Here is a 20,513-nt window from a genome sequence, read left to right on the forward strand (position 1 = left end):
CTGTATTGTAATAGCGGTCACACTATAGAGCTCTGTACTGTGAGAGCGGTCACACTATAGAGCTCTATACTGTAAGAGAGGTCACACTATAGAGCTCTGTACTGTAAGAGCGGTCACACTAGAGAGCTCTGTACTGTAAGAGCGGTCACGCTATAGAGCTCTGTACTGTAAGAGCGGTCACACTATAGAGCTCTGTACTGTAAGAGCGGTCACACTATAGGGCTCTGTACTGTAAGAGCGGTCACACTATAGAGCTCTGTACTGTAAGAGCGATCACACTATAGAGCTCTGTACTGTAAGAGCGGTCACACTATAGAGCTCTGTACTGTAAGAGCGGTCACACTATAGAGCTCTGTACTGTAAGAGCGATCACACTATAGAGTTCTGTACTGTAAGAGCGGTCACGCTATACAGCTCTGTACTGTAAGAGCGGTCACAATATAGAGCTCTGTACTGTAAGAGCGGTCACACTATACAGCTCTGTACTGTAAGAGCGGTCACACTATAGAGCTCTGTACTGTAAGAGCGGTCACACTATACAGCTCTGTATTGTAATAACGGTCACACTATAGAGCTCTGTACTGTGAGAGCGGTCACACTATAGAGCTCTGTACTGTAAGAGCGGTCACACTATACAGCTCTGTATTGTAATAGCGGTCACACTATAGAGCTCTGTACTGTGAGAGCGGTCACACTATAGAGCTCTATACTGTAAGAGAGGTCACACTATAGAGCTCTGTACTGTAAGAGCGGTCACACTAGAGAGCTCTGTACTGTAAGAGCGGTCACACTATAGAGCTCTGTACTGTAAGAGCGGTCACACTATAGAGCTCTGTACTGTAAGAGCGGTCACACTATAGGGCTCTGTACTGTAAGAGCGGTCACACTATAGAGCTCTGTACTGTAAGAGCGATCACACTATAGAGCTCTGTACTGTAAGAGCGGTCACACTATAGAGCTCTGTACTGTAAGAGCGGTCACACTATAGAGCTCTGTACTGTAAGAGCGGTCACAATATAGAGCTCTGTACTGTAAGAGCGGTCACAATATAGAGCTCTGTACTGTAAGAGCGGTCACACTATAGAGCTCTGTACTGTAAGAGCGGTCACACTATAGAGCTCTGTACTGTAAGAGCGGTCACACTATAGAGCTCTGTACTGTAAAAGCGATCACACTATAGAGCTCTGTACTGTAAGAGCGGTCACACAATAGAGCTCTGTACTGTAAGAGCGGTCACACTATAGAGCTCTGTACTGTGAGAGCGGTCACACTATAGAGCTCTGTACTGTAAGAGCGGTCACACTATAGAGCTCTGTACTGTAAGAGCAGTCACACTATAGAACTCTGTACTGTAAGAGCGGTCACACTATAGAGCTTTGTCCTGTAAGAGCGGTCACACTATAGAGCTCTGTACTGTAAGAGCGGTCACAATATAGCGCTCTGTACTGTATGAGCTGTCAAACTATAGAGCTCTGTACTGTAAGAGCAGTCACACTATAGAGGTCTGTACTGTAAGAGCGGTCACACTATAGAGCTCTGTACTGTAAGAACGGTCACACTATAGAGCTCTGTACTGTAAGAGCGGTCACAATATAGCGCTCTGTACTGTAAGAGCGGTCACACTATAGAGCTCTGTACTGTAAGAGCGATCACACTATAGAGTTCTGTACTGTAAGAGCGGTCACGCTATACAGCTCTGTACTGTAAGAGCGGTCACACTATAGAGCTCTGTACTGTAAGAGCGGTCACACTATACAGCTCTGTACTGTAAGAGCGGTCACACTATAGAGCTCTGTACTGTAAGAGCGGTCACAAAATACAGCTCTGTATTGTAATAACGGTCACACTATAGAGCTCTGTACTGTGAGAGCGGTCACACTATAGAGCTCTGTACTGTAAGAGCGGTCACACTATACAGCTCTGTACTGTAAGAGCGGTCACACTATTGAGCTCTGTACTGTAAGAGCGGTCACACTATAGAGCTCTGTACTGTAAGAGCGGTCACAATATAGAGCTCTGTACTGTAAGAGCGGTCACACTATAGAGCTCTGTACTGTAAGAGCGTTCACACTATAGAGCTCTGTACTGTAAGAGCGGTCACAATATAGAGCTCTGTACTGTAAGAGCGGTCACACTATAGAGCTCTGTACTGTAAGAGCGGTCACACTATAGAGCTCTGTACTGTAAGAGTTGTCACACTATAGAGCTCTGTACTGTAAGAGCGGTCACACTATAGAGCTCTGTACTGTAAAAGCGATCACACTATAGAGCTCTGTACTGTAAGAGCGGTCACACAATAGAGCTCTGTACTGTAAGAGCGGTCACACTATAGAGCTCTGTACTGTGAGAGCGGTCACACTATAGAGCTCTGTACTGTAAGAGCGGTCACACTATAGAGCTCTGTACTGTAAGAGCAGTCACACTATAGAGCTCTGTACTGTTAGAGCGGTCACACTATAGAGCTTTGTCCTGTAAGAGCGGTCACACTATAGAGCTCTGTACTGTAAGAGCGGTCACAATATAGCGCTCTGTACTGTATGAGCGGTCAAACTATAGAGCTCTGTACTGTAAGAGCAGTCACACTATAGAGGTCTGTACTGTAAGAGCGGTCACACTATAGAGCTCTGTACTGTAAGAACGGTCACACTATAGAGCTCTGTACTGTAAGAGCGGTCACAATATAGCGCTCTGTACTGTAAGAGCGGTCACACTATAGAGCTCTGTACTGTAAGAGCGATCACACTATAGAGTTCTGTACTGTAAGAGCGGTCACGCTATACAGCTCTGTACTGTAAGAGCGGTCACACTATAGAGCTCTGTACTGTAAGAGCGGTCACACTATACAGCTCTGTACTGTAAGAGCGGTCACACTATAGAGCTCTGTACTGTAAGAGCGGTCACACTATACAGCTCTGTATTGTAATAACGGTCACACTATAGAGCTCTGTACTGTGAGAGCGGTCACACTATAGAGCTCTGTACTGTAAGAGCGGTCACACTATACAGCTCTGTATTGTAATAGCGGTCACACTATAGAGCTCTGTACTGTGAGAGCGGTCACACTATAGAGCTCTATACTGTAAGAGAGGTCACACTATAGAGCTCTGTACTGTAAGAGCGGTCACACTAGAGAGCTCTGTACTGTAAGAGCGGTCACACTATAGAGCTCTGTACTGTAAGAGCGGTCACACTATAGAGCTCTGTACTGTAAGAGCGGTCACACTATAGAGCTCTGTACTGTAAGAGCGGTCACACTATAGAGCTCTGTACTGTGAGAGCGGTCACACTATAGAGCTCTGTACTGTAAGAGCGGTCACACTATAGAGCTCTGTACTGTAAGAGCAGTCACACTATAGAGCTCTGTACTGTAAGAGCGGTCACACTATAGAGCTTTGTCCTGTAAGAGCGGTCACACTATAGAGCTCTGTACTGTAAGAGCGGTCACAATATAGCGCTCTGTACTGTATGAGCGGTCAAACTATAGAGCTCTGTACTGTAAGAGCAGTCACACTATAGAGGTCTGTACTGTAAGAGCGGTCACACTATAGAGCTCTGTACTGTAAGAACGGTCACGCTATAGAGCTCTGTACTGTAAGAGCGGTCACAATATAGCGCTCTGTACTGTAAGAGCGGTCACACTATAGAGCTCTGTACTGTAAGAGCGATCACACTATAGAGTTCTGTACTGTAAGAGCGGTCACGCTATACAGCTCTGTACTGTAAGAGCGGTCACAATATAGAGCTCTGTACTGTAAGAGCGGTCACACTATACAGCTCTGTACTGTAAGAGCGGTCACACTATAGAGCTCTGTACTGTAAGAGCGGTCACACTATACAGCTCTGTATTGTAATAACGGTCACACTATAGAGCTCTGTACTGTGAGAGCGGTCACACTATAGAGCTCTGTACTGTAAGAGCGGTCACACTATACAGCTCTGTATTGTAATAGCGGTCACACTATAGAGCTCTGTACTGTGAGAGCGGTCACACTATAGAGCTCTATACTGTAAGAGAGGTCACACTATAGAGCTCTGTACTGTAAGAGCGGTCACACTAGAGAGCTCTGTACTGTAAGAGCGGTCACACTATAGAGCTCTGTACTGTAAGAGCGGTCACACTATAGAGCTCTGTACTGTAAGAGCGGTCACACTATAGGGCTCTGTACTGTAAGAGCGGTCACACTATAGAGCTCTGTACTGTAAGAGCGATCACACTATAGAGCTCTGTACTGTAAGAGCGGTCACACTATAGAGCTCTGTACTGTAAGAGGGGTCACATTATAGAGCTCTGTACTGTAAGAGCGGTCACACTATAGAGCTCTGTACTGTAAGAGCGGTCACACTATAGAGCTCTGTACTGTAAGAGCGGTCACACTATAGAGTTCTGTACTGTAAGAGCGGTCACACTATAGAGCTCTGTACTGTAAGAGCGGTCACAATATTGAGCTCTGTACTGTAAGAGTGGTCACACTATAGAGCTCTGTACTGTAAGAGCGGTCACACTATAGAGCTCTGTACTGTAAGAGCGGTCACACTATAGAGCTCTGTACTGTAAGAGCGGTCACACTATAGAGCTCTGTACTGTAAGAGCGATCACACTATAGAGCTCTGTACTGTAAGAGTGGTCACACTATAGAGCTCTGTACTGTAAGAGCGGTCACACTATAGAGCTCTGTACTGTAAGAGCGGTCACAATATAGCGCTCTGTACTGTATGAGCGGTCAAACTATAGAGCTCTGTACTGTAAGAGCAGTCACACTATAGAGGTCTGTACTGTAAGAGCGGTCACACTATAGAGCTCTGTACTGTAAGAACGGTCACACTATAGAGCTCTGTACTGTAAGAGCGGTCACAATATAGCGCTCTGTACTGTAAGAGCGGTCACACTATAGAGCTCTGTACTGTAAGAGCGATCACACTATAGAGTTCTGTACTGTAAGAGCGGTCACGCTATACAGCTCTGTACTGTAAGAGCGGTCACACTATAGAGCTCTGTACTGTAAGAGCGGTCACACTATACAGCTCTGTATTGTAAGAGCGGTCACACTATAGAGCTCTGTACTGTAAGAGCGGTCACACTATACAGCTCTGTATTGTAATAACGGTCACACTATAGAGCTCTGTACTGTGAGAGCGGTCACACTATAGAGCTCTGTACTGTAAGAGCGGTCACACTATACAGCTCTGTACTGTAAGAGCGGTCACACTATTGAGCTCTGTACTGTAAGAGCGGTCACACTATAGAGCTCTGTACTGTAAGAGCGGTCACAATATAGAGCTCTGTACTGTAAGAGCGGTCACACTATAGAGCTCTGTACTGTAAGAGCGGTCACACTATAGAGCTCTGTACTGTAAGAGCGGTCACAATATAGAGCTCTGTACTGTAAGAGCGGTCACACTATAGAGCTCTGTACTGTAAGAGCGGTCACACTATAGAGCTCTGTACTGTAAGAGTGGTCACACTATAGAGCTCTGTACTGTAAGAGCGGTCACACTATAGAGCTCTGTACTGTAAAAGCGATCACACTATAGAGCTCTGTACTGTAAGAGCGGTCACACAATAGAGCTCTGTACTGTAAGAGCGGTCACACTATAGAGCTCTGTACTGTGAGAGCGGTCACACTATAGAGCTCTGTACTGTAAGAGCGGTCACACTATAGAGCTCTGTACTGTAAGAGCAGTCACACTATAGAGCTCTGTACTGTAAGAGCGGTCACACTATAGAGCTTTGTCCTGTAAGAGCGGTCACACTATAGAGCTCTGTACTGTAAGAGCGGTCACAATATAGCGCTCTGTACTGTATGAGCGGTCAAACTATAGAGCTCTGTACTGTAAGAGCAGTCATACTATAGAGGTCTGTACTGTAAGAGCGGTCACACTATAGAGCTCTGTACTGTAAGAACGGTCACACTATAGAGCTCTGTACTGTAAGAGCGGTCACAATATAGCGCTCTGTACTGTAAGAGCGGTCACACTATAGAGCTCTGTACTGTAAGAGCGATCACACTATAGAGTTCTGTACTGTAAGAGCGGTCACGCTATACAGCTCTGTACTGTAAGAGCGGTCACACTATAGAGCTCTGTACTGTAAGAGCGGTCACACTATACAGCTCTGTACTGTAAGAGCGGTCACACTATAGAGCTCTGTACTGTAAGAGCGGTCACACTATACAGCTCTGTATTGTAATAACGGTCACACTATAGAGCTCTGTACTGTGAGAGCGGTCACACTATAGAGCTCTGTACTGTAAGAGCGGTCACACTATACAGCTCTGTATTGTAATAGCGGTCACACTATAGAGCTCTGTACTGTGAGAGCGGTCACACTATAGAGCTCTATACTGTAAGAGAGGTCACACTATAGAGCTCTGTACTGTAAGAGCGGTCACACTAGAGAGCTCTGTACTGTAAGAGCGGTCACACTATAGAGCTCTGTACTGTAAGAGCGGTCACACTATAGAGCTCTGTACTGTAAGAGCGGTCACACTATAGAGCTCTGTACTGTAAGAGCGGTCACACTATAGAGCTCTGTACTGTAAGAGCGGTCACACTATAGAGCTCTGTACTGTGAGAGCGGTCACACTATAGAGCTCTGTACTGTAAGAGCGGTCACACTATAGAGCTCTGTACTGTAAGAGCAGTCACACTATAGAGCTCTGTACTGTAAGAGCGGTCACACTATAGAGCTTTGTCCTGTAAGAGCGGTCACACTATAGAGCTCTGTACTGTAAGAGCGGTCACAATATAGCGCTCTGTACTGTATGAGCGGTCAAACTATAGAGCTCTGTACTGTAAGAGCAGTCACACTATAGAGGTCTGTACTGTAAGAGCGGTCACACTATAGAGCTCTGTACTGTAAGAACGGTCACGCTATAGAGCTCTGTACTGTAAGAGCGGTCACAATATAGCGCTCTGTACTGTAAGAGCGGTCACACTATAGAGCTCTGTACTGTAAGAGCGATCACACTATAGAGTTCTGTACTGTAAGAGCGGTCACGCTATACAGCTCTGTACTGTAAGAGCGGTCACAATATAGAGCTCTGTACTGTAAGAGCGGTCACACTATACAGCTCTGTACTGTAAGAGCGGTCACACTATAGAGCTCTGTACTGTAAGAACGGTCACACTATACAGCTCTGTATTGTAATAACGGTCACACTATAGAGCTCTGTACTGTGAGAGCGGTCACACTATAGAGCTCTGTACTGTAAGAGCGGTCACACTATACAGCTCTGTATTGTAATAGCGGTCACACTATAGAGCTCTGTACTGTGAGAGCGGTCACACTATAGAGCTCTGTATTGTAATAGCGGTCACACTATAGAGCTCTGTACTGTGAGAGCGGTCACACTATAGAGCTCTGTACTGTAAGAGCGGTCACACTATAGAGCTCTGTACTGTAAGAGGGGTCACACTATAGAGCTCTGTACTGTAAGAGCGGTCACACTATACAGCTCTGTATTGTAATAACGGTCACACTATAGAGCTCTGTACTGTGAGAGCGGTCACACTATAGAGCTCTGTACTGTAAGAGCGGTCACACTATACAGCTCTGTATTGTAATAGCGGTCACACTATAGAGCTCTGTACTGTAAGAGCGGTCACACTATAGAGCTCTGTATTGTAATAGCGGTCACACTATAGAGCTCTGTACTGTGAGAGCGGTCACACTATAGAGCTCTGTACTGTAAGAGCGGTCACACTATAGAGCTCTGTACTGTAAGAGGGGTCACACTATAGAGCTCTGTACTGTAAGAGCGGTCACACTATAGAGCTCTGTACTGTAAGAGCGGTCACACTATAGAGCTCTGTACTCTAAGAGCGGTCACACTATAGAGCTCTATACTGTAAGAGCGGTCACACTATAGAGCTCTGTACTGTAAGAGCGGTCACACTATAGAGCTCTGTACTGTAAGAGCGGTCACAATATAGAGCTCTGTACTGTAAGAGCGGTCACACTATAGAGCTCTGTACTGTAAGAGCGGTCACACTATAGAGCTCTGTACTGTAAGAGCGGTCACACTATAGAGCTCTGTACTGTAAGAGCGGTCACACTATAGAGCTCTGTACTGTAAGAGCGATCACACTATAGAGCTCTGTACTGTAAGAGTGGTCACACTATAGAGCTCTGTACTGTAAGAGCGGTCACACTATAGAGCTCTGTACTGTAAGAGCGGTCACACTATAGAGCTCTGTACTGTAAGAGCGGTCACAATATAGAGCTCTGTACTGTAAGAGGGGTCACACTATAGAGCTCTGTACTGTAAGAGCGGTCACACTATAGAGCTCTGTACTGTAAGAGCTGTCACACTATAGAGCTCTGTACTGTAAGAGCTGTCACACTATAGAGCTCTGTACTGTAAGAGCGATCACACTATAGAGCTCTGTACTGTAAGAGCGATCACACTATAGAGCTCTGTACTGTAAGAGGGGTCACACTATAGAGCCCTGTACTGTAAGAGCGATCACACTATAGAGCTCTGTACTGTAAGAGCGATCACACTATAGAGCTCTGTACTGTAAGAGGGGTCACACTATAGAGCTCTGTACTGTAAGAGCGATCACACTATAGAGCTCTGTACTGTAAGAGCGATCACACTATAGAGCTCTGTACTGTAAGAGCGATCACACTATAGAGCTCTGTACTGTAAGAGCGGTCACACTATAGAGCTCTGTACTGTAAGAGCGGTCACACTATACAGCTCTGTACTGTAAGAGCGGTCACACTATAGAGCTCTGTACTGTAAGAGCGGTCACACTATAGAGATCTGTACTGTAAGAGCGGTCACACTATAGAGCTCTGTACTGTTAGAGCGGTCACACTATAGAGCTCTGTACTGTTAGAGCGGTCACACTATAGAGCTCTGTACTGTTAGAACCGTCACACTATGACTCTACTATACTAACAATTATACAGTGACTTTTTCTGTTGTAACTAATTCATATATTGTATATTTCTCTACTTCTCACCACTAGTTAACTTTAGATCCGCATTGTATCATTTATTTGTCATTGTTGTAAATTGAGATTTAAATGCTGTAATATTTCCTATAAATATTCTACAGATAGGAAGCAATAAAGATCAACAATTGACTAAGATATTTTACGACAGAATTGTTAGTGCTTGTATCTGTGTCATTAACAATCTGAAACCGTTATGCATGACAATATAATAGGTGGAAACCACAGTAAAATCATTTCCCGATGACATTTGCATATTGCCATGTCAATGCATAATGCCAGGAACATTGCTTAAAAAAATGTCCGTCAAGGGATTTACAATTCAACATTAGAAGATACGAGCTGAAGCTTAAATTGGACAAGTGTTGAAAAATAACGTCTGCGACTTATAGGCTTCTACTTCTATCTCTATACAAATGTCGACATTTGGAAGAATTAGCTGCAGATGTAAAGAACCTTTGAAAGGAAGATGCTTTTTTTTTCAAAGCTTAGTGTTATTTTTTATTTTTTTCATATTTCAATACTTAGCTGAATTCCCAATTATAAAACTGTCATGTGCCATTACTTTCCTTATCTGATAATATAGACGTTTTACAGGCAGAGCTTAGCCTTAGTCTCAATTCATTCCATAGTTAAACATAACAGCTGCACAGAACTTATAAGGAACCTGTCAGGTCATTCATGCTGCCTTACCGCGGGCAGAAAATAGAGTAAGTATACATTGAATAGACGGTTAAGAACTATGGCCGAAAACCAGACAAGTCTGGTATCCCTTGCACCTCTTAGGCCTCTTTCACACTAATGCCGCCGGATCCGTCTTTTCCTTATAGACTTGTATTAGCGACGGATTGTGATGGATGGCCTCACGTTTCTTCCGTCATTCGCCGGATCCATCGAAAATTGCTTGCCTGGTGGCAGGAGACAAGGCCAAAGTAACGTTTTTTGTGTACGTAGAAAAATCGGACAGCGACGGATCAGTCTCCTCCGTCGCTTGCTCGAATGGAAGCCTATGGGCGCCGGATACGTCATATGACAGAATTCAGCGACGGATTCTGATTTTTTTTTTAACTGAGCATGCTTTGATTTATTTTGGTTCCAATTAGCCAGATCTGCTAGTTGGATCCGTCTAAAAAACGGATTTGTTTAATCAGTTTTTCACAATCTGTGACGGATCTATCGATCCGTCGAGCCAACGGATTGTGACTGATGGCAAAAAACTGATGTGTGATAGCGGCCTTATTTAGCACCCTGACAGGTGCCTCCCTTATGAGCACGTATGGAGAGAGAACTGTCAATCACCTCTAGCAGTGCTGGGAAAAGCAGGTCATTGTACAGCACTAGACCAGTCCTGTGTTGTTACATCTGTGTCTGCCCTAGTCATTAAAGAAGGGACAAAAAATGGTCATAGGAGCGCATTTGAGACGGTGAGTTGACATAAAATCTTAATTTATTAGTTTCCACAACGCGTTTCAACGGAATAGCTCTGTCTTCCTCAGGTGGCAGTTACAACAGCGTATCTTCCGTTTTAACCACCCCTAACACCAGCTTGGTGCTCCTGTGAAGCCGTTCATCATTTTCTTTTTCTCTATGCCCTGGTCATTAGGCAGTTTAGCTTAAGGATTGCTAATAATTTTTGTCCCATTCCTATTCACCTGTGCTTGCCGTAGTAAGCTGGTAATGTACTTAACTCTCTGCTGGGAGTTAGATGCGGGGCTCCCTTCTAAATAAAAATCAGCAGACAATCTCTGGCTGCCAGTTGTTTAGTTCAGCTCGACCTGGTCACTCGGATACAGTGAGGAATAAAGTATTTAGTCAGCGACCAATTGTGCAAATTCTCCCACTTAAAAAGATGAGCGAGGACTGTAATTGACATCATAGGTAGACCACAACTATGAGAGTCAAAATGAGAAAACAAATCTAGAAACTCATCTTGTCTGATTTGGCAAGATTTATTTTGCAAATTTTGGAGGTAAATAAGAATTTGGTCATTATTAACAAAAGTTCATCTCAATATTATGTTCTTCATCCTTTGTTGGCAATGACAGAGGCCAAATGTTTTCTGTAAGTCTTCACAAGGTTGGCACACACTGTTGGAGATGTATGATGGAGGGCTTTGTATGCCATAGTTAAGGTTTTGAACTATAGTCTCTGGGCAAAAGAGAGCCAGTGAAATGACTGACAGAGAGGAGAGGCCAGGGAATAGCGGGGGGTGGATGGATTAGTCGGGCAGCAATGTTCAGAATAGATTGGAGGGGAGCGAGACTGTTGTAAGGGAGACCACAAGGCAGGAGGTTTCAGCAGTCGAGGTGAAGATAATGACTAGGGTTTTTGCAGATTCTTGATTAAAGGGACTCTGTCACCTGAATTTGGAGGGAACAATCTTCAGCCATGGAGGCAGGGTTTTCGGGTGTTTGATTCACCCTTTCCTTACCCGCTGGCTGCATGCTGGCTGCAATATTGGATTGAAGTTCATTCTCTGTCCTCCATAGTACACGCCTGCGCAAGGCAAGATTGCACCTTGCGCAGGCGTGTACTACGGAGGGAAGAGAATGAACTTGAATCCAATATTGCAGCCAGCATGCAGCCAGCGGGTAAGGAAAGGGTGAATCAAACACCTGAAAACCCCGCCTCCATGGCTGAAAATTGTTCCCTCCAAATTCAGGTGACAGAGTCCCTTTAAGGAATGTACGGATTCAGAAAATATTTTTGAGTTGTAGTCAGTGGGAAGTCCCAGTGCAGTATGTCATTTTGCATAACCTGGCCCAATGCTGTATGGATGTGCTTCAAATCACTCTTGCGGAGTGGGCACAGAAGAAGGACGTCTGCACCCTTCTGCACAGTTTCAAAATGGCTACTAAGTTGGTTAGCTCTGACAATGCCATCATTAGCATCATTATTCCGGTCATCTACATGCTGGAGCACAATTTGAATAGTCTGAGGGAGGAGGAGGTAGCCCCAGAGGAAGAGGTGGAAGCAGAGGAGGATGCAAAAGTGATAACAATATCTTTACGTTTCAGACTGTTGTTGCACAAGCAGGTGCCGTAGGAGGGTGGATTACAGCATTTGAGGGGGTCTCATGGTATCAGACAATCTGTTAGTAAAGGTGCTGGAGCCGAGGAACAAATGAAAGAGGACGAGGTGGAAGAGGTGATGGGTGCGTAACAGTCAGGAGATCAAGAGGATAATGATCCCCTCTCTGTTGTCTGTGGTTGGCAGAAGAGGATGGAGGAAGCAAGCATGAGTGTTACCCCACCATTATCACACCATGGACTTAGTTGGACCTCATGGTAGAGCCCGACACATGAGCGCCTTCTCGCTGCACTATCTGCAACATGATGCCCATATTGTTAGGATTAGAAATAGTGCTGACTACTGGGTTGCCATTCTGTTAGATCCACGGCACAAGAGTAAATTTTGCCAGATGCTTCCCCTCACTGGAAAGGGATGCACACATGCTGGACTATCGAAACACACTTGCATACAATCTAGAGAGTGGTTTTCTGCAGACTTCCCACCCTGGGAAGGTGGAGTCATCAACCTGAAAACATTAGCAGCAGCAGTGTGAGTGGCAGAAGCAATTTCTGTGGGTCGTTTCACACATTTTTAGACCAGCCTGTCCATTTGCAGAACAGACTGACACATACTGAACGACTGGAGAGCATGGTGCAGAAGTATCTTGAGCTTAATATCAATACCATCGGGGGGAGTTGGACCCTTTTGTATTTTGGTCTTCAAAAATGAAAGAGTGGCCTAATGTTAGGGCTAGCGGAACGCACCAAATAATTAGAGAGATGATATAAGGTGCGCGTTTGCAGCCCGGGGTCCACCGTCCAGAGATGGTACCTACTGCTGAGTAATGACAGACTATATGGTGGTACAATGAGGATACACACACGAGTTAGCTTCACCCTGTATGAAAGAAGCAAACCCTGTTGCGTCACAGGGCCGTGGTACCGCACAAAGAGTGCAAGCAAAGAGTCACAGAACTCAATCCCAAGACTCAAAATTAGAGTTCGTCTAGATCACTTGCGCTCGACACCACTACTGGGTGTCAGAGAATAACTAAAATAGTAATTTTATGCACAAGAGTGCGAGCAGTGCCGCACTGGCGGACGCCACTAACCACCCAGACTTGAGTCAGGGAAGTGCTCTAATAGCGCATGGCACCGCACTGGCGGTCACAGCAATAGACGCTGTATCGTGTGTTTAGTACTGATGGCTCTGTCGGGCGCTAGATAGCAAACATCCACCATACGCGAGCAGTCATACACAAGGGAGGGGATGATTAATGAGCGACTTCCACACATCAACACACACACGTTTTCAAGTATACAATAGCGCATGGCCGAGCGGCCATGCAAACCTTTTATAGCAGCAGTGCATCAAGACCTTCCAGATGGACCAATAGGAGCCACAATAGGACCTGAGCATGTGACCCCCGACCTCCAATGGGGGGTCGTCCCGTGGGCATTCTCAGTATGTGAAAAGCAGGACTTAGTCCCAGAAAGACCTGCTCACTGCTGAACATTGCTGGCTACAAGGGCAGAGCCTGGAAGGGCAGTAGTAATCAGTCGTCCAGTATCAGCCTGAGCTATACGCTGGGACCGACGTCTCCGCTGAGCAGACTCTACTGCAGCTGGAGAAGAATGGGAGACCGCAGCGGAGATGGTTTGAGATTCCCCCTGTGCAGAGGTGGGAACTCGACACCTAACATTACCCCCCTCCTTGGACCTCGCTACGCTCGATGGCAGCAATGAGCTGTGGAGCTCAAATGTGCTCAGCAGGCTCCCAGGATCTGTCCTCTGGGCCATTACCCTTCCAATCCACCAAATAACATTTTTTACCAAGGACCACCTTACACCCCAAGATAGCATTCACCTTGCAATCGTCCGTAGATGAACCCGATGTCCCGGCAGATGACTCGGAAAACCGGGACAAGTATATGGGCTTCAAGAGGGACACATGAAAGGTGTCGGTGATACCTAGGCGTGGAGGAAGGGCCAGATGGTAGACCACAGGAATAACCTGTTCGAGGACCAGTCGGAATCTCCACACATTAATTTAATTAAAAAAGAAAATACAGTACACCGCTACTCTGACCTCTCCTCACCCCCTCCTTTCATTAAACACTTCCCTCCCCACTTTTGATGCCACACCACTATCCTAGCCAAAATTCTCACAAATGAATTAGTGGTATCTTGAAAATTTACAGATATTTAGCCAAATTTTGCCAATTTTGAGGAAAATACTCTGGAATCCGAACACGAATCTGAATGTGCAATGTCCATGCCGACTTTGAGATTGGGGAACGTTTTCCGATCAAATTTGCTCATCTCTAATCAGGACAGATCTCTCTTCGATGGCACAGTAGACGAGTGGAGGATCCATGTACCTCAATGTCAGCCTTATCATGGCTCTGTAAAAACTTGAGCCCAAATTTAGCTACTCATCTTGATAAGCAAATGAAAATATAATGCAGTCTTCAATTTTGTAGCACTTTCAAATGTATAAAATAAAATAAAATTACAAAATTTTTAAATGAATGATGATTTGTTTCGGAATCTATTCTGGTCTCTTGCCCATGCACCCCTCCAATGCTCAGTAATGAGGACACATCTGTTGACCTTCAAGGTCACCATTGTTGATCTCTCAGAATTTATATTTGTATAGCAGGTACATTTTACAAAAAATGTTACATTCAATGTAAATGTCACTGAATGAAAGAAAAAAAGCTAAATAACAAACGAATGAAACTTCAACCCAGTGTAAAGTTCACATAATTCTCTATCTGTGGAAAGCATGGATTTTACTAGTTAGCCAACTGATTTAACAGAATTAGACACCGAGTCTCAACAACAAATGGTTAATTAAGTAACAAGATGCTGTTTCCTCCAGTTCAATCCCAGGAGGGCAATTAACGATTTGAGAGATTTTACAGAGTCTTAAATTAGCTGATGTGATTACAATACAAAGTCTCTCCCATAGTGAAAGCAGAAAGTATATATATTAAAGGGAAAGCCTTGAGAAATATCAATAGTAATTATAATATTTACATATCTATTTGTGTGTTTTATTAGATTTAATGTGATTTTATATAAAGGGTTTATTTTTTTTCATCTCCATACTACTGCCTATTTCTTAGTGAGTGTTTTGAATTTAACTATTCTTAGGCCACTTCTTTTTTATTTTCATGGCATATCTGAAATATAACATTAATGGTCGAGATGAGCAAATTGATTCACACAACCCAGGTCTAGTGACAAAATCAGTAGTCCAAGGCCTACAAAATGCCTTCTATCTTTTGTCACCCGGGTGGACTTTCAGAGTACTAGACCCAGTGTGTGTTTCTATAACAATGATGTCATGTTGGGCCCACAAATTAGGAGAGCCACCAGGTAGGAAGCAGTTCACAGGACATGGCCTACTGAAGTAGACACTGAATCGGGGCATCGCGACTGTATTCAATCATCTCTTGTTTATGGCCTTACCCTGGGATAGGTTATCAAGGGAAGGGGAAGGGACCTTCAGGGTCATCGCGTCCAACCCACTGCTCAGTGCCGCACAGGATTCACTAAACCATCCCAGACAGATGTCTTTCCAGCATATGCTTGAAGACATTGAAGGAGAACTCACCACCTCTCCTGGCAGCTTGTTTCATTCATCACTCTCACAGTCAAATGTTTTTTCTAATATCTACCCTGTATCTTCTACCTTTCAGTTTCATTCCATTTCTTCTCATGTTTCCATGAGCAAATGAGAATAATGACGATACCTCTACACTGTGACAGCCCTTCAGATATTTGTATAAAGCTATCAAGTCTTCTCTTAGCCTTATTTTTTGCAAGCTAAACATTCCCAGATGCTTCAACTGGTCCTCGTAGGACATACTTTGCAGTTCGCTCAACATCCTGGTCCCTCTTCTGTGAACTTGCTCCAGGGTTTCAACATCTTTTTTAAAATGTGGTACCCAGAACTGAACAGAGTATTCCAGATGAGGCCTGACCAAGGAGGAGTAGAGGGGGATAATTACTTCACGTGGTCTAGACTCTATGCTTTTCTTAATAGATCCTAGAACTGTGTTTGCCTTTTTTGCTTCTGCATCACACTGTTGACTCATGTGCAGTCTGTGATATATTAGTATACCCAAGTCTTTTTCACACATGCTGTTGCTCAGTTCTATTCCTCCCATTGTATAGATGTCATTTGCATATTTCTTGCCCAGATGTAGAATCTTGCATTTCTCTCTGTTAAATACCATTCTAGTAGTCGATGCCCAGTGTTCAAGCTTCTCTAGATTCTTCTGAATCTTTTCTCTATCTTCTCTAGTTTTAGCTATCGTTATTTGATAAGTTTTCCATCAGCTCTCTTATCTAGATCATTTATAAAAATGTTGAACAACATTGGGCCAGGACAGAGCCTTGAGGTACCTTACTTGAAACACTCTTCCGATTAGATGTGCAACCATTTATTACCACTCTTTGAGTACGATCACTGAGCAAGTTATGAATCCACCTATCAGTAGCCTTGTCAATCCCATACTTGGTCATTTTTTCAATAAGGATAGTTTGAGATACTTTATCAAATGCTTTGCTGAAGTGAAGATACACTATCTCTACCTCATTTTCTTGATCCACTAGGTCAGTGATTCCATGATTGAAGGAAATTAGTTTAGTCTGGCATATCTTGTTTGCTTCAAACCCATGTTGGCTCTGGTTAGTTACTGCATTCTTATCCAAGTACTTACATACATGCTGTTTAATAATTTGTTCAAAAAGATCTTCCTTGATATAGAAGTAAAGCTCACTGGCCTGTAATTTCCTGGCATCATCTTCATTGATTTTTGAAGATAGGGACAACATTTGCCTTTCTCAATCTTCTGGGACTTCTGTTCTCAAGGATTTTTCAAAGACTCTGGCTTGTGATTTTGCAATTTCCTCTGCTAACTCATTAAATACCCTAGGATGAAGTTCACCTGGACCAGGAGATTTAAAATTATTTAAATTAGCTAAATGTTCCCTCTCCAGCTCTCTGTTTATAGATGGTGTGGATTCTTTAAATCCTTCAATAGCACCATGAAGATCAATTGATAGTAGAATTGATTTCTTAGAAACCACATATGTAAATTGGAATTCAAAAGTTCAGCTTCTCACAATCATTTTTGAACACTTCACCCTTTTCATCCTGTAAAAATCCTATAGCATCTTTGACTTTTCTTTTGCTTTTGACATACCCCCAAAATTATTTTTTACTGCTTTTGATCTCTCATGCAAGCATTACTTCTTTACTGGCTTTAGGTCTTCTCTTCTAATGCTTGCCCTGCATTCCCTGCAAATAGCATTATATTCTTCTTTAGATATGCCACTGTGACGAAACAGCATTTCTTCTGGATTATGCCAGATGTAAATTGTGTAGGCCCAGAATCATAAACTGTTGTCTGAAGCATTGACTTTTTTTTAGGACGAATGTTTACCTCTAATGTGATCTTCTACAGTTTATCTGTTATCTTTGCAAAACAGTAATGAATGGCCACTGAACAATTATGTTTACTGATATGTTGATTACAATTATTGTCCATGCTAGACAGTTTCTTGGCTTTCCCAAAACAGAGGCAGAAAAACTATGCAAATAGATTACATAATCAAACAATGCAGGTTGGCCTCATTCACATCTCTCTCTGACCTCTGGATACTCTTTGAAGGTCAGTTGTGAACTACAGTATATAAAGATACTTTTTCTTCTGGTCAGTGTCACTCTACAGGAGCTTAGTGGACTACGGCTCCGGCTGGAAGAACACAAGACAGCTTCATTGACCATCACTGAAACCCCAGAGATGTCTTCAAGAATCAAATTTGCCACTATCGGGTCGTCTGGCCACATACCTCAATGCTCTTGGTTAGCTTCAAAAGCTTGTTGTTATGTCCTCGCTGTGGGGGCCCGCTAAAAGTGGGGTACCACTGGTGGGGGTATTCAGCACTGGAAGCAGCTCTAATCCCGACAAGTCAGCAGAAGGGTGAGACTCTGTAATTTGTACATCTTGGGTATTTGCTGGCACTGTTCTTTATGTTATTGTGTGTTGGTGGTTCAATAAATTATTGTGACTCTCTTTTACCCTCACTCTCTATTATTTGAATAGTGTTCTGCCCACAGGGAGAGAAAGTGGGCGTTCAGTGGTAAGAGCCCTGGTCCATGTAGTCTTTCTAAAGACAGCCGGGCCAGCGGATGGGAGCACTCACTGACCCCTGTGTCTCCACAGCCATCCTTTTTCCATTTAATATACATTTCTTTCTTCCTTTTTTAACAAGTTAATAAGTTCTGAGTCCATCCATCCTGGTCTCTTTAAATGCTTCCAATTATTCCTTCTTTTTGGGATTGTTACTGATTGTGCAGTGAGAATTTGATTTAGCAAAATCTCCCATCCTTCTTCAACTTTTTTGTCCTTTAGAACATCCAGCCATTGGACCTTTCCTACCCACTTTCTGAATCCATTAAAATCTGCCTTTCTGAAGTTCAACTTTAAAGTCTGAGTCCTCGCAGGTCTTCCACCACTTGTAGTACAAAATTCGAGGATAGCATGATCGCTGCCTCCTTAATTCCCAGCCACCTTTACTTCCTCACCCATTTCCTCCCTGTTGGTAATATTTAGGTCAAATATAGCAAATCATCTTGTTCTCTCTTTTACTTTTTGAAAGATAAGGTTGTCATTTAGAAAAGATAAGAATTTTCTGGACCCATTACTTTTGCCTGAGAGAGATTCCCAACAAATATCTGGATAATTAAAATCTCCCATGATCATAATCACTATGTCGTACTTTTTTGAGAACAAAGACAGCTGATACAAAAAGAGTTCATTCATATTTTCTGTGTTTCGAGGTGGCCTATAGTCAACATCCACATTAGTGTCCTTTCTGCTCTTCTCTCCTTATATTCTTACCCACACAGTTTCTACAGAGCTACCAGTCTCTGAAGCTTGGATCTCTGTAGATATATACATTTTCCTAACATACAATGCAACACCTCCTCCCCTCTTGTTTATCCTGCTTCTATTAAATAAGTTGTAGCCTTCAATGTTTGTATTCTAGACATGTGTATCATCCCACCAACTTTCAGTTATGCCTATAGCATTGTATCTCTCTTCCTGTGTTAGCAGCTCCAATTCTCCTTGTTTGTTTCCTATGCTCTGTGTATTTTTGTAGACACATTTTAGTTTGTAGTCGGTTTCTCCTGCTCCTCTATTTTCATTCATAGTTTGTTGTTTTTGTTCTTTATTTCCACTTCTAATAGCATGGTTCTCAAAAGATTTAATTAGCTGCATATTTTTTCCTGGACGTGTACTTCCCATCCCATATTGATTTAGTTTAATATTTGGCACCCACATCGTGGCACCCACCTTTACTGTTTATAGAAATATGGCATGATAAATCCAAAAGTGAAAACACCACCCGAACATAAATAAAACATATTGTCATAAAAGAGGTCAGAATAAGAGAATATAATGAAAGTTAAAAAAAAATTATTGATCAAACAATTGGCTATATGGTGGCACTGGAGTAAGCGGATGCACACACAGCACTAAAAACAGACATTAGTGTAAATGATTAAAACACTCTGAACCGCAAGGAAAAAAAGCCATCTGAAAAGAACGGAATAAAGCGGGGTATAGGGTATATGCATATATACTGCTCAGAAAAATAAAGAGAACACTAAACACCACATCCTAGATATCACTGAAAGAAATATTCCAGTTGCAAATATTTATTCATTACATAGTGGAATGTGTTGAGAGCAATAAAACATAGAAATGATCAATGTAAATCAAAATTAATATCCAATGGAGGTCTGGAATTGGAATGCTACTTAAAATCAAAGTGAAAAATCAAATTACAGACTGATCCAACTTCAGTTGAAATGCATCAAGACAATGAAATGATTTTTCAATAGCGTGTGTGGCCTCCACTTGCCTGTATGACCTCTCTACAATGCCTGGGCATGCTCCTGATGAGGATGAAAATTTTCTCAGGGATCTTCTCCCAGACCTGGATTAAAGCATCAGTCAACTCCTGGACAGACTGTGGTGCAATGTGATGTTGGTGGATGGAACAAGACACGATGTCTCAAATGTGATGGATTGGATTAATGTCTGGGGAATGGGCAAGTCAGTCCATAGCATCAATGCCTTCATCATGCAGGAACTGCTGACACACATCATCCACATAAGGTCTAGCATTGTCATGCATCTGAAGGAACCCACGGCCAATGCACCTGCATATAGTCTCACATGGAAGGCTGTGTGGCCCTCTAAAGACATGCCTCCGCACACTATTACTGACCCACTGCCAAACTGGTCATGCTGGAGGATATTCCAAGCATCAAAACATTCTCCATGGCATCTCCAGACTATGTTACGTCTATTAAATGTGCTCGAAGTGAACCTGTTCTCATCCATGAAGAGCATAGGGCGCCAATGTCAACTATTATAGCTGGGATATCAACTGGCTTTTGCAGTTTTCTACTATTTTTATGGATAATTCAGGTAAGATTGTTGATACTAATGA

The sequence above is a fragment of the Ranitomeya imitator genome, chromosome 6, assembly GCF_032444005.1.
Source record: "Ranitomeya imitator isolate aRanImi1 chromosome 6, aRanImi1.pri, whole genome shotgun sequence".
NCBI classification, from domain to species: Eukaryota; Metazoa; Chordata; class Amphibia; order Anura; family Dendrobatidae; genus Ranitomeya; species Ranitomeya imitator.